Below are 16097 nucleotides of genomic sequence, written 5' to 3'. Positions count from 1 at the left end.
GCAGGTCTGACCTTAGAGCACAGGACTGTGCCACCTGGCTGCCTAAACTTGTTCTAAAATCCTTTTTCTATCACTAAAGGCAAAGAGTATTAAAATGAAAAGAATACCACTTCAACCAACATGGTCTCAAAATATTCAAGTTTAGAACTCTGGGGTGTTGGAATGCAAGCGAGAATTCCAGAATCCAGCTCAGATCAATTTTGAGTGTGCACACATAGAGCATAGGTGTGCCCATTTTTAGGAAGTATGAATGGAAAGCTGAAATTACAAAACAGATAAATTAAGGTGTGAGAGGCTTCTGATTTAGAAAAAAGTTCAAAAGAGGGTTTCTTTAAAATTTGAGCTTCCCTGGTGTACATAACTGACAAAACCATTTGATTTATGAAAGTGTGAGGTTTTTCAGGAACATAGCTGAACATAGCTCAGGCATATAGGATCACAAAATGGCCTCAAGATTCAAACTCAAGATCTTCTGTTGCCTCAAGGAGATTTATTCATAGCAAGGGAGCTAACTCTTTTCTCCCCTCTCAAGTAAGATGGTTCATTTCTCCTTCTTTCTAGGTTCAGCTATTTAGCTTCCCCTAAGTGAGACAGTATAGTTCAATGAAGAGGGAGCCAATCTCCAAGAAAGGAAGACCTAGGTTCAAACCCCACATCTAAGATGCAATGCTGTGTGACCCTGAGCAAGTTAGGTAACCTCTTAAGGTCCCATGCAACTCTCTTAAGACTCTAAGTGGTAGTATAGTTACTGATCCACCTTGGCAAAGGAAATTTCCTCCCCAGGAGTTCCTTAAATCAGTGAAATCATAGGTCCAACCCACCTCTCTCTATTCCTTCCCCCCTCCCCCACCATGGTCATGAGGAGCTTAGTGAATACCAGGGAGTCAGTTTGGGAATCTGGTGCCTATACACCCATTAGATTGAAAGCTCCTTGAAGGCGAGGGTTATCTTTTGCCTCTTTTTATCCCTAGAACTTTGCAAAGTGCCTGGAACATAGCAGGCACTTAATAAATGTTAACTGATTGACTGAATACTATCATGTTGAAGGATCACAATTCTGAACAGAAGAGAATGCAGGCATATACTTCTTAAAATCAATGGAATACGAGACATCATAATCTTAATTTTAAAACTTTGAAAATACCATAATCTAAAAGCGGCAATTTGTTGGCTATTTAAATATTTTCCCAACTATTAATGAAATTTGTTATACTAACTTCTGAATCTAACATGTAACAGATTTACTAACTGAAGTAGGAACAACAGAAGTCTTTATGGTGCTAATTGTTCAAAATTACTTTCAAATTACACCAATCTTCATTCTTATGAAGAAATGATTATGCAGAAATGAATAAACAAAAATAAATATAAAACATCCTTAGTAAACGAGTCATGAAAAAATAAATCTGGGTAGATCTTTCAAAAAATTATCTCCATTCATATATAATTAAACATATATCTTTTTGATGAAATTAGGAAGCCCATAAAGCTAAATGATATAGAATGCAAAAATTTTAAATGAGGGTAATATGGTCCCAGTCATGGACTCTGTAGATTATTATCTCCTCATAAATGATTCTAATACTTTATCTATTCAAAGAATAACATTTAATTATTAAGTAAAGTTAAACTAGTATTTTCAAGTCCTATATATCAGGCCAAGGGGACAGATTTTACTCTGGTTTTTAAATAGCTATAAAAACAAATATTGCTGGATTAATTTCCTTTTCTCTGGATTTATTTCATTTCTTTTAATCACAAATAATATTTAAATAACATGTTTTCTAGGAGTATCTGATGACCTTTATAGAATAATTTATTATCCTCATAATTGAGGTGGTAAACGTAAAAATTCTCCCTCATTTTAAATTGCAGGGGGTGGGGAGGAGGAAGGGGAGAAACCGTAGGATTCATGGTAATGGTAGATACGCTGCATACCAAATCACTATTCTAATGTTGCTTAGTAGTAGTAGTATTTTGTAGAGGCTTGACAGTTAGGATAAGAACTTATAAATCCTCACCTAAGATGTTATAATATTCATGATTTCTATTTTGGTGCAATCTGTCGTCCTATGATTTTTCACTTTTTGTGCCAGCACTTCCCTTAACTGAGACAACTCAGTCAATAAACATTTATTAAGTGCCTACTACATGCCAGGCCAGGCACTGGATCCCAAAGGAGCTATGTAGATGACCTTTCTGCTTCAGCCTTTACAATTTAGTGAGCTACATTCTAGGACTGTGAGAATCTGCATACACTAATGCTTCATCTTATCTTGTATTTTTTCCTTATACCCCTAACTGGCATAATAATTCTCTCCTGGGCTTGAATCTTACTTAATACAAGTCCCCTAAGGATCAGATACCTCCATCTGTCAGCTTAACCCACAAAGACTTACCAGTTACTCAGTGAAGAAATATGGGTCTTATTCTTTATATAGTCTCCTGTAAGGCTTGATTGAGTCTGAAAATGAATAATTTGTATTAAAAACCAATCATTTCAATGATGCTCTTTGTTTCTAATCTGACATAAACAAAACCTCCATGTGTGTCTTTGGGTTCCCAACAAGGGCAGCATGAAATTAATTGCCAATAGTGCACTGTCTGACCAAAACAATGTCAGCCTATAATTCTTAGCAACCTTTGGATGACAAGGAGTGTGGCCAACAAATGCTACATCAGAGTGCGTGAGCCTTGAAGAATCAGCAAACTGTAAGGTCTGTTAATAGAGGACACAGATGAACTGTTTACTGACAAGCATTCTCTTCTGGGTGCTATTACTCTGAATTACATAAATTTGATGAAGCATGAGTCATATTTCCATAAATTTTATTTTGAGCCCATCTCAATACATGGATTAGCCAAGTCAAGCAAGGACCATATACTTGGGTTATCTGATGTTTTTCATTGAGTTTTACAAACAAGTCAGGAAAAAAAAGCTAGGAAAAAATGTATGTGGTACTGTCTCTCCACATGGCCCCAGGGATTTCAATGTTAATTCGGCATAAAGTAGAGAACTAACAGTGTCAGAGGCATCCAATCCAGTGTACAAAGCACTCTAAATGTTTGGTGTTAAAAACTGCATGTCGGCAGATAAAGGCAGCTGACTAGGTCTGACCATCCCCACAGTGAATCTCATTAGGAGTATAATATTTCACCTGGTTTTTTCATACGCAAGACTAGCCCTACTGACACAGCATCACTAGCAAGTAGTATTGGGTTTAGAGAACTGGAGAGTGTTCAACCTGGTGAAGAGGTTGGTGGGGGAGGGGAAGGGGCAGGGAGGATTTATCACCCATTTCCTACATCCCTGCTGGAATGCTCTACCTTTCACCTTTGCCTCTTGGTACCCCAACTCCCTTTAAAGGCCACCTCTGCCTCCTCCTAAATGAGGCCTTTCCTGATCCTAAAAGGGCTGAGTTCCTCACCCTCCCTCCCCAAATTACTAGATACTGTTCTTGCACATACTCTGTTTACATGCTGTAATAGCCTTCCATGAAAAGTAGCCATGGGATGGACAAAGAACCAGACTCAGAACCAGGAAGATCTGGTTTCAAGGCCTACCTCTGACACACACACTGCCTATGTGACCCTGGACAAGTCATTTTAAGTGACTCTGTCTGGAAGTTGCAGAGGAGGGTAGAGAATTTCTTTGTGTGGGCGTTCTTCATCCCACTGAAATTACAGGTCCAATCCCTACCCTTGTTTCCCAGAGTAGAATGTAAGCTCCATCTGGGTAAAGATCTCCTTGTACTCAGTACATTGAATATAGCTGTTGTTCAGTCATTTTTCAGTTGTGTCTGACTCTTTGTGAACCCAGTTGGCAAAGGTACCAGAGTCACTTACATTTCCTTCTCCAGATCATTGTACAGATAAGGAAACTGAGGCCAACAGGGTTGAGTGACTTGCCCAGGGTCACGCGACTAATAAGTGTCTGAGATCACATTTGAACTCAGGTCTTCCTGGCTCCAGGCTCGACACTCTATCCACTAAATGCCTCCTTGAACATAGCAAATATGTAATAAGGGCTTATTGAATTCAGTTGCCCTGCCAAGACTAGCTGTCTTCTAGCACTTGAAAGGCTATCAAGTGGAAGGGAAGTTAGACTATTCTTCTTGGCAACAGGAGACAGAACTAGAAGCAAAGGGCAGAAGAAGCATGGAAGCAAACAGAGCCTTCACGTAATGTCTTCAAGCAGAGGCTGTATGAGAGTATTTGTCAGGTACGTTGCAATAGTGAGGTTCATTCATTCATTCATTTATTTATTTAATGGTTTCTTAAAATTTTTATTTATTTTATTCTGAACTTAAAAAATATAACAAGCATTTCCACAGCATAGTAGAATAGAAAAAACAAAGATGATTGTACATTAAACGGCAAATCTATCATGTACAACTTGCTATTTCTTTTAAATATATAATAAAGTTATGAGGTTTGACAAGAAGGCCACTGTAGGTCCTTTCACATTGAAGTTCTGTGATTCTGTGAGTTCTCCTGTATGATACCAAAGAAACCAGTTTACAAGATGGCTGGGCAAGGAATGAGGGGGTACAGTATTCATGTGAATGACTGGACTGGACCCCAAAAGGATGAGATCTGTGACCTTGACCTTGACTCAATTCACTTTAATGCAAACTAAAAATCATCTCTCTTCTCTGTCTGCTCCTCAGATGCTGCTGAGTAGCCAACTCTTACTGCCACGGTCATATGTCCTGTCTACCCAGAGCTGTCTGCATCTCAGCCACAACTATTTCCTGAGGGATAGAAAAAAAATCAACACAACTGCAAACAAACAATAAAAAACACAAACCATGACCTCACGTTGTCATGCAGTTTCTCCTCTAAATTTTGGCATGCCCAGGGTGCATGGATTCAAAGCAGAATTTGATCCTCTGTTTCCCTCAGCTACTCCTCATTTCTCCTCTCCCTTCCATGGCTATATGTGGTACTCCATTTCTAGGGGTACCAGTGACCTGCCATTGACTAATCTAGTGGCTTCTTTTCTATCCTCCAAATTTCTGGACATCTTTTCCACTGTCCCTAATCCTTTAATCATCATCCCTTCCAAGTCTTCCCCCTTTCTGGATAAATAACCCTTAACATTGTTCTTAATCATCAGATTTCTATTACCTCTCAATTTCTGTGGCTAATTCCTCCAACCCAACATGGTTAATATTGAATTTTCTATCATTTTCCCTCTGCTCCCACATCACTTGACTCTAACTCCCTCATGTCTGTCAATGTTACAACCAATTTCTTAGGCTTCCAGGTTCAAAAACTTGAAATGAATCATCTCTGCTTCCTTCCTCTCCTTTATCCTCTATATTTAGTCAGTAAATTCCTATTCATTCATCCTTCAAAATGTCTCAGCCTTCATCATATTATTTTCCTACTTAAAAGATATAAATTAGCTCCCTTTAAGAAGAAACCCAAGTTCCACATCTTAGCATTCAAGGCTTTCCATAAACTGGTCTCTTCTCTGACTTAATCAGACTTTATCTTTTGCTGTTCCCCAATTCTAGTCAAGCAGCTTTCTTTTCTATTCCTTTCCCATCATTCAGTTATCCTCTTATGTACAAGGTCTTATGCTAAATACAGGATGCAATGAAAAAAGAACACTTTCCACGTGTCTATGCTGTAGACAGTGAAGAGCCACAGAAAATTTTTAGCACAGGAATGATGAAAGCATGCTTTAGAAGGATAAACTATATAGGTATTTCACAGGATGGATGGGAGGTGTGAGAAATTAACAGTAAGGAAACCTGTTAGAAGGTTACAGTTATAGCTGGCACAGTGGATAGAGTACCAGGCCTGAAGTCAGGAAGGCTCATCTTCCTGAGTTCAAATCTGGCCTCAGACTCTAGCGTATGAGCCTGGACAAGGCACTTAACCCTGCTTGCCTCAGTTTCCTTATCTATAAAATGAACTGGAGAAAGAAACGGATAAACCACTCCTGTATCTTTACCAAGAAAACTTCAAATGGAGTCATAAAGAGTCAGACACAACTCAACTCAATAAGTAGTCTAGGACATGATATAATAAGGGCCTGATCTAGGAGGGTGGCAATGAAAAGGAAGGCATACATGACAAAGACAAATTGGCAGGAATTTGGAGACAGATTAGCTACAGGGTTGAACAGTAGCAAACAGTCAAAGATGAATCCAAGGTTTCAGCTCTGGGTGAATGGTAGAAAAATGGCCCCACTAAAAAAATAATCAGGGAACAGATTTTAATGTAGAAAGAACCTTAGAGGTCATATAGTTTTCTTATATTATGTTCCACCTAGTTGTTGTACTATACCATAGGAAAGAATGTTGGCTTGGGGTCGAAAAATGTAAAAGTTTTAGAAATTTTAATTTTGAATTGATAGTGGATAACAAATTGGAAATGTCCTGTAGGCGGTTGGCAATGTAACACTGAAGCTTGGAAAAGAGGAGAGGACTGGAGTTATCCAAGTAGAGAGACTAGGGAGTTGACAAAAAGTCCAAGAGTGTAAAGAACGTGGAATACCAAGGACAAAAATCTCAGGAATGAAAGAACCACCTAGGAAGGGGACAGAAGACTGGCCAAGGAGGTAAGAAGAGAACCATGACGACTGAGGATAAAAAAAGTCAAAGGAGAAGAGGATCATAAGGAGGAAGGAGGTGATCAAGGCTTGCACTGGTGTGCAATGTTCTGGCACTCCTAATCCACTACTCTTGCCATGTTTCTCTTCATGGCTTCTTTATTCCATCTCTAGCCCCATCTATCCGCAGTCAAAACCCCTCCACGGCCTCTTACACTTACCAGCATTTTCTACGCCAACCTCTTTGTGACTTTCAGGTTCTTGACTTCTTTGCAATCGATTCTATGCGTGCCTCATTTTGGTCATACTGCTTGCCATCTTACGAATGGCTTCCTAATTACCTCTTAAAATAAACTAAAACGTTTCTCAAGCCCCTGTGTCACTTAGCCTCTCTCCTCTCCCTTCCTGTTTGAATCTCCTGCTATATTACAGATTTCTGCTTACGGCTTCTTTTAAGCAATTCTCCTTTCTCACCTCTCACTGTTTACCCAAGAGCATCTGAGTCTAGGATCAAACCTTTCCGTCAGCATTTGGGGCATGCATCCTACCTTTAAAGACATTTTCAAGAATCATCTTCAATCTTTAAATGCCTTCTATGTCAGGCTCTCTATTTCCCTGATTCCCCCATGAAGTCATTATAGATTGACACTGCGTGGTTTTAGTCACTCAGATCACTACTATGATAACAATGATGGTGAGAGCTGACATTTATCCAGCATTTTTGGCTTTCAAATGCATTTTCATAATACATCTTTGAAGGTAAGTTATACAAGTTTCATTATCCCCGCTTTCTTAATGAGGCTTGAGAGGTTAAGTGATTTTGTCCCAATTTCCACAATAAAAAAGTATAAATGTCAGAAGTTGGATGTGAACCCATATCTTTCCTGTAGTACAATCAGCACCTCTGTACTGCTATCATTAATTACCATATTGGTATAAATATAGCCTATAGACTAGGCTCTCCCTCTACTCCAATGACAACAACAACAAAAACTGGCTGGAATTAAAACTTGATTGTATGACCTTTGCATTCTTAATAACAAAGTAACAATTAGTATAAAAAAGATGGAAAAAAAATTTAAAGCCTGTATATTAACTGAAAATATAATTGAGCTATTAAAAGTACCAAATAAATGAAAGCCTTACAAAATCATAAGCAGAGAACCCCAAGCTCTCAAATCCAGAGTTTTCTTCACTGCATTTTAATGTGAAATCCAAGGCCCTGGGTTACAAAGCCTGGCTTTCCCCCTGTTCTCACAAGGTTGTTGTAGGGACCAAATGAAACAACAAGCATAAAAAAGCAGATCTGCACAACTTGGCAGTAGGTAGAGGCCAAAATTAAAATAGGCTAAACTTATTCGGGAGGCAGATAGGTTAGACTAGAGACAGACTGACGATGGCTGGTTGTCACAGGTCACATGACAAACAGGAGAGTGCACAGTGGCAACCCTACATTTTTCACAGGCTGACCGAAATCCTTTGGCGGGCCACAAGTGGCCTTCGTGCCATATGTTGTGCTGGTCTGCATAAAGGGCTTTGCAAACCTTAAAACACTCTATAAATGCTAACTATTCATCATCATTATCATCATCATTGGTATTGGCCTTGGGTAAATCACTTTAACCTCTCCGGGCCTCAGTTTCATCATGTGGGGGAAAAAAAAAGGAGATTGAACAAGATGACCTCTATGGTCCCTTCTGTCTCTAAATCTAAAATCTATGACCATCCACCTCCAAGCATAATAGCTTAAGGATACATTCTAAAGGCTAGTCGCTTCATCCTCACAAAATATTATGTAGCCATGACACAAATTTGGAGAGCAGCCCATGCTGATCAGATGATAGATATTTTCACTGGTTCCTCTATGAATCAGGGCTATTAACAGCAGAACGTCCATGCTAAATAGGAGCTATCAGTACTCTGGCACAAGTTTTATCTGCCAAGCCTCACTTTAATAAACCTCGGCTATCTGCCTACTGAAGAGACACTGTATTATGGCACTGTTTACACGACCATTATGCATTTATGCTCCCTTTCAAAGATAAATGATACATTTAGAGAATGAATTGCATACAAAAACTATCTGGATTGGGAGGTTGCCAAAACAAACGGCTGGCTTAACCACAAGAACCCTGCTGCTAGTGATCTTCCCACCAAAACAAAGAGGCTTAAAGACCCTTCCTTTGTATGTCTGTCAATCTGAACATGAAAAAAACAAAGAGTGAATAATGATTGCCTTTAGAAAGCGTTCTTAGTAATCAGTTAAGTGTTTCTTATAAGATTACTTATGTGTGTATGTGTATGCTTCAAAGATCCATGGTTTCATGGGTGTAGGTATTTCTTCTATTAATATAGGTCATAATGCAGATGTCATAGCTAGTGGTCTTTCCACTCCATTTAAACATTTGTATATATTAACAAGCATTTATTTTCTTTCCTTTCCATTTAAAAGAAAAACAAAAAACTAAAAACAAATATCTATAGTCAAGCAAAACAAACTCCTACACAGGCCACATTTAAAAATGGATGTTTCATTCTGCATCCTGAACCCACCAGATTCCTAGGAGATAGGAAGCATAGTTCATCATCAGTACTCTGAAATTATGATAGGTCATCGCATTGGTCAGAATTCTTGAGTCAAAGTTGCTTGTCCTTACAATCTTGTAGTTATGGCAGAATAACTCAATAGCTATCCTCACATACTGCCAGAATTCAAAAGAGCTATTCTGTTGCATACTGTAATGGCTCAAAAGAAACATGAGACATGCAAATTTGGAGACATCTTTGTTCCAAATGTTCATACAGACTATTTGTGCCTGGCCTGTGATATAGCCTTTCAATCTCATATTGGTCTGATCGGCCAAGAGTCGGACACACTGTACTTTGACCCCAACATAGAGATGTTGTTTTGATTCTCTATGAGCACAAAGGACAACAGCCAACCAATCAACTATCGTAGAAATTGTTCTGGTTTGCTCACTTTATTCTGCATCAGTTCATACAAACCTTCCCAGGTTTCTCATAAACTATCCCTTTTCATCGTTTCTTACAGCACAATAATATTGCATTACGTTCCTATACTGTACACTAATTGATGGGCACTGTCTCCCCTTATGTTCTTTGTCACCATGAAAAGAGCTGCTCTAAATATTTTTGTATATACAGATCTTTTTCCTCGGTAGGTGGTCTTCATGAATTGCCAGGGCCAAAAATAAATCCATTATCTTGTGGCCAGTCTTTATGGTGATGAGCCTCTTAACACTTCCTTAGCTAAAATGGTTCTTAGATGACCAATGCTTGGTTTTTCTCCATGACTCTGATCAAAGCTCTTTCAGATCCTACTTGACTGAAAATTAGCCTTCAAGAACCCAAGGTCACACCCAGGTGCCAATGGAGATTTTAGAGTAGTACGTAAGTAGACAATTAAGAATTTAAACATGGGCATGACTAAAAAGATTAGAATTCTTAGAACTGAATTCAAGTGCTAAAATTTGTCACTGAGTTCATAGGAGGTCCCAAAACTAAGAAATATATTAAAAGTAAATGAAGAAGTTCTCCCTTCCCTCTATTTTTAGACAGCTAAAAATATTTGAAATAGAAAATATTTTTGCTTCCCCTTGATGTCCTATACACATACTGACTCTGTTGGCAAACGTTTAATCTGAATTTTTAATGTCATGTTAATATAACAGACCTCAGCTAACTGTTACAAGTGTCAAAATATGTGTTTGGGTAGGAGGCACAAATTAACTAAGACATTTTAAAAGGAAAGCATGTTAAAGGACAAGATTCTCAATGAAAATATAAATACATTAAAGCCAATTTTCAGTTTATCAAAACTTCCACAGCAAAAAGTTCTTCTTCATTTGTAGTATAACTACACTCTAAAACAAAACAAAATCAAAAACCCAACACTCAAAATTGTCATTAGAACTCTATTTTTAATCATCTGGTCATAGCACATCCCTGGGTACAGGCACATGGATAGCCTATGTATTTAACTCTTGATGGCCACCAGTACTGAGTCAAGTGAAATTTTTTTAATCAACCCCACACCCCTTGAGATAATATAACAAGCACAAAGCACCAAACAGACATAAGGTAGCAAAGTTATTATTACTTCTCTTCCCCCATTCACCTCTCAAGAAAAACAGGTCTTATACTTCATCTCTCACCTCCATCCATGCCTTTTTTGCTGGTGGCTTCTCAAATCTGGAATGCACAACTCCTTAGAATCCTTAGCTTCCTTTAAAGCACAGCTAAGGCATCACCTCAAACACACGAGGCCTTTTCTATTCGCATCCCCACCCCATCCCCAGCCCACCCCATTGTTAGTGTCTTTACCTTTTAAAATTACTTTATATATGCTTCATGTGTCTGAGTACATATTGTGTCATTCCAATAGAATGTAATTTCCTTGAGGACAGGAACGGTTTTGTTTTTGTCTTTGTAACACCAGTGTTTAACAATAGACAGTGCAAGACCATTGTCTTGCCTGTAGTAAGTACTTAATAAACACTTCCTGAATTGAATTAAATATTATTATTACTTCCCTAAATGGGGGGAAAAGCATTATACTCTAAGCTTTCTTTTGAAGCTTTATATTTAAATCTGTTTCAAGATGAAAAGTATCTATTTTTAGAATGACTCATAGGAATGTCCCATGGTGGGCCATTACTACAGAACCCATCATAGGCTCATTTCACATTCCTCTTCTCTTCTTCATCTAGAAAGGGGCACTCTGGGTGGCAATGACTGTTCATTCCTCTACTTTCACATCCTGATTTCCCCCTTACAATCTCAGTTGGCAAGTGAGGTAAGAAGGCATTTGTGAGAGAGCCATCTATATACTTTTAATTAACCTATCACAATTCACAATGAGCACCTTACACTGTTGAGAAATAAGAAACAGGAATAGGTATGGGTTTTCACTATGAGGTGTTTCTTATATAAGCCTTTTTCACTTACTTCTACTTCTCCTTTTCTATCTATAGAGTGTCTTCTCTTTTTTGTTTCTGATTTCCTAATTGTTGGCTTTTGTTAACTCTCTCTACTTTGCTTCCTTCTGTCTTGTGCCTGTTCTTCACTTTTGCTCAGGGTTCCCAATTCTATCTAGGGTGGACTGGGGTGGGGGTGAGAAGAGGAAAGCAATATGGCTGCTTACTCTACTTACCTAATATTGGGGCCACCAACTACAATAGACTTCTTGTGAGATGGGAGGATCACTAGGTCCTAAAAGCTAAGGGAACTGCCATTTCACCTTTTGCTGTACTCTAGAGACCCCTGGGCCTTACCGTCCACCCTACTACTTGGCCCTTAGGACTCTTCCAGGCTAGCCTTTTCATCCACCCTACAGCTGAACTCTCTTATTTATGCTCTCTCCCCCAATTAGAATGAGAACACCTTGAGAGTAGGGATTGTCTTGCTTTCTCTATTTGTATCTCCACTGTTTAACAAAGTGTTTGGCACATAGTAAGTACTTAAAATGATTTTTTTCATTAACTCATTCCCTCACTTTTTTTCCCTTAAGCTGTAATAAAATTACAATTGAATTTCATCCTTCTTTTCACCTCTCTTTCATCACACTAACCCCATTCAAAATGAATATTTGTTGCTGGCAAACATGCTCTCACCACTAAGACCAAATCATAGATTCACAGACTATTATAGTCAGAAGCAACCTTAGAGACAATCTATTCAGTTTATAGATGAAGAAACGGAGACTTAAAGAGAGAGGAAGTGGCACCCTCTGCCACTCCAAATAAGAGAAGTAAGATTTGAACTCAGATAGTTTGACCTCAAATCTGGTGCTCTTTCTGCTACACACATAGCTACCACTGGCATCATGAAATTCGTGTTTTCCCCAGTCATTAATCTGCTCTCAAGTTTTTCTGATTCCAAATCTAGCACTTTATCTACTGCACCAAAATGTCATTTGGAGTGGACCTGTAATACTCAAGCATCTGAAAGTTTATCTTGGGCTTCCATTTATATGAATTTCAAATGTAAAGATGTACCTGTTAGCACTGCAAACCACCCTAAAAAATGACCACAGACTATCTTCTCTGATGTTTTGTTATCATGCTCATTGAGGGTTCTCTTTAGGGCTCCAGGAGGAATCTTTAATGTAATATAATGTTCAAGTGCACTCATCAGAGGTGAATCCACCTCTTTGCTTCTAAATAAAATGAAGGTTCTGTTCCCTAAGCACAGGGATCAGAAGACCATTTTCCATTTACCCATTTCTCCATCTATGATTGCGTACAGATCTCTTCTGAGAGAGATTTACCTCTGAAATCAATATTAGGGATTACGCTCCATCATTTGACAACTCTGGATTTTCTGCAAAAATATAGGATCTTACAGTTCAGAGATGACATGAGAAAAGAAGAGGAAGTAACAAAAAAAAAAAAAAAGACTGTCTCACTGAGAAGATCATCTAAGGCTTTATTTGGGAAGGGAGGGTGTCTAATGTCCTGAAAGTTAGGAAATTATCCCTGCTACTATGTTGATTCACTATTGTGTGACTCTGTCACATCATTTAATGTCTCTGTGCTTTAGTTCCTCCAGCAGAAAAAAAGAGGAGTGGGGGAGGTAATACTGTAAATCACAGCACACCAGTATCACATAACTCTTCCAGTATTATTTGTCAGTCTAAATAAAATAAACTCTTCTTTATGTCTTACTCATATCCCACCTACTAGCTGTTAAACCCATTTTCTTCTGTCCTGCCCTCAAAAATAAATTATGAAGCATTTCACTAGAATTTCTGTGGAAAATATGGTAGCTTCATTGAATGATGGCCGGCCAATGAGAAAGACCAAATCTCAGCACATTTTGAAAAGCCCTGGCAGTCAGAGGGAATGAGTTAGCACACTTACCCCCTGAACAGGGAAGTCTCTCCTATTAATCAAAGGGTGTGCATCTGTGGTGCCTCTCATCTAAGGATCTCAGAGAGCACATGAAACTCTCATAGCACAATAGGAGGTATCATTATCTCTGTTTTGCAGTCACAGAAGTTAAGAGGCATTTAGATAGTTTCAAAGTACGTTTAGACCTCAGCCTTTCACCAGACTCTCCCCACCCATATCAGTAAGAGATAGCAGTACCCAGCCAAGGTCTTAAGAAACAGAGTCTGATGGATGCTTACAAACATAGATTCTTCTTTATGCTACTTATTTTCTTAAAGGCTTATCTTAATTCCTTTCAGGCCCACAATCATTTACAAGCATGACATCGATCAATCAAGAAAGAAGCATTTGTTATGGACCTACTATGTGCCAGGCACTCTCCTACTTGCTGGGGTTACAAAGAGAAAAGTGAAACAGTACCTGCCCAAAAGGACCTTATATTCTGCCAGAAGAGACAACATATACACAAATAAGTATACTGTATATAGAGTATATACAAAATGAATACAAGATCGTGTGGTGAGGAAGGACACAAGTAGCCAAGGAGATTAAGAAATGCTTCATGTGGAAGGTGGCATTTGATCTCTATGCTGGGTTGAGCAGCAGGTCATTCTCACTACTCAATTAAGAATATATGAGATGTCCACTCTATTGTCCATTGCACCAGGCCATTGGTTTCTCCATCACATCAGCTGCCAGGATCATCGAAGTGAGTTTTAGAGAAGGGATAGGGATGAGAGATACTCAGAACAGAAACTGAGTGAAATTTCAGAGGCAGGGAATTGCTGATTATCCTTTGTTCATCTACCAAATTAACCCTTACCTCCTTTAAAAGAGAACTTAATTCAGTCCACATTCTTAACTAGTGAAACTATTTAAAATTATCCTCCAAATATCAAAGAACTATACTGGAGACTATAGAATCATAGGCTCATCGATCTAGACCTGGAAAGGTCTTCAGAGGCCACCTAGTCCAGCTCCCTCATTTACAGGTAAGGAAATTAAGACCCAAGGTGGTTAACTGACTTCCTCAAAGTCAAACAGATGGTAAGTAGCAGAGGCAGATTGCAAACCCAGCTCCTCAGACTCTAGAACAAGTGCTCTCTCCACTGCACTACACTTCCTGCTTCAATTAGATAAACTGATGCATGTATGGAGGAAGCGGATTTATATTCTTAATAGAGAAGATTCTCCTTTTCCAGGAAGCAGAAAACACTAGGTCTTAAAATCCAATGAGATTCCCCTTCTCTAAAGTTTTATCCAATTTCCTTTTATTAGGCTAGGATTCTTTTTCTTTTTTCATATCTTAAATGAAGATGACAGTTTGAATCAGTACAGAACTTTTCATCAGTGGGACTGCTGCTTCTTCAGCCCATGCCAAAACCATGGCAAACAGCCTCTGAGCTTTAAAATTCCTTCAGCAGGTTTCCCTGTACATTTTATGATCGGGGTCCTCCCTTTTCCTAACTTCCTTTCTCTGAATAACTAACCCCACCCTCTTGGTGGAAGCCTTATGAAGGAACAACATAAGACCAACATCCTGGAAATACTTGTTTGTTGGTTACTTAGAACAGAAGGAAATCCGGCAGTCATTTCTTCCTATCTCTCCAACCCCAGCTGCCATACCCCTTGGACTCTGATACTGATTCAGCCACAAACCCTTCCCGTGAAAAGACATTCTCTGATTATGGAAGCTCAGGAAAAGCAGGATTTACCAGAGAATGAAGCAAAATAACAGAAGTAACCCTAAATTTATATATATATATGTGTGTGTGTGTGTGTGTGTGTGTGTGTGTGTATTTGTATATATATTCTAGGAACAGCTCCCACCGGAGGTTCTGTGCATATCATAAAAACAGAAGTAGTATACCATATCCCATAGGATAAAAATCTCAAGATTACATATTCTTATCAAATACACACACACACATACATACATGCACACGCACACACACACGCACATGCACACACACCAGATCAGAGAATGTTTAAATAATGCTGGTTACTTGGAAAAGGACAAAATCCTCTAGTCATTTTTTTCTGATTTTAGGCCCCCTGCTACTCGATTTAATCTTCTGGCTTCCCAGTTCCCTTCCCCCATCCAAATAACTTGGCCCACTGATAAAAATACAGAGGGAAAAAAGCCTCTGAGAAAAGCCTGAACTGACTGAGAATGAAGTAAGCAGAACCAGGAAAAAAATATACACAAAGACAACAACAAAAAGAAACTGAGGAAGAAAAGATGCAGCTCCCAGTTTTTGTAGGAAGCAGGGAAAGCCATGGGTATTGAATAAATAGCTCACATGTTGTGAAATTCGGTTGAAGCGTCGGTTAGTTTGTTGAACAACCAATCTTAGTTTTCTCTTATTCATGAGTATAAGAGATACTGCACTAGATTGGGAAGGGGAAAAAGAGACACCTGGAAATGAAGGCAACACAAAATGGAAAGCTACTGAAGAGAATGAAAAGCTTATTCTTTTAATTTCATAGAAATAAAAACAAGAATCTCAGAGCTTGAAATCTGATTTCCAAATTAGCTCAAGCTTAATATTATTACCTAAAACCAGGAGAAATAAGGTTTTAGTTTCAATTCTGTCTCTAAGTAGCTATAGATTTTCTGG

The 16097-nt window shown here is 38.6% G+C and overlaps 1 protein-coding gene across 5 annotated transcripts in view; it reads right to left on the bottom strand.

The window, feature by feature from the left end:
• Window positions 1-16097, bottom strand: part of FYN (FYN proto-oncogene, Src family tyrosine kinase) — a 300014-nt gene that overhangs the window by 219745 nt on the left and 64172 nt on the right. For 2 of the 5 annotated variants that reach the window (XM_036766549.1, XM_036766550.1), the window contains exon 3: window positions 2400-2464. The exons of 2 other annotated variants lie outside the window; for them this stretch is intronic. The gene's annotated coding sequence lies outside the window, so the exon portion shown is untranslated. Of the gene's footprint in view, window positions 1-2399; window positions 2465-6786; window positions 6845-16097 lie in introns of those variants that run through there. One more of the 5 variants, XM_036766551.1, reaches the window with a different exon arrangement.

The sequence above is a fragment of the Trichosurus vulpecula genome, chromosome 7, assembly GCF_011100635.1.
Source record: "Trichosurus vulpecula isolate mTriVul1 chromosome 7, mTriVul1.pri, whole genome shotgun sequence".
NCBI lineage: Eukaryota > Metazoa > Chordata > Mammalia > Diprotodontia > Phalangeridae > Trichosurus > Trichosurus vulpecula.
This window is presented reverse-complemented; position numbering and strand designations above follow the sequence as displayed.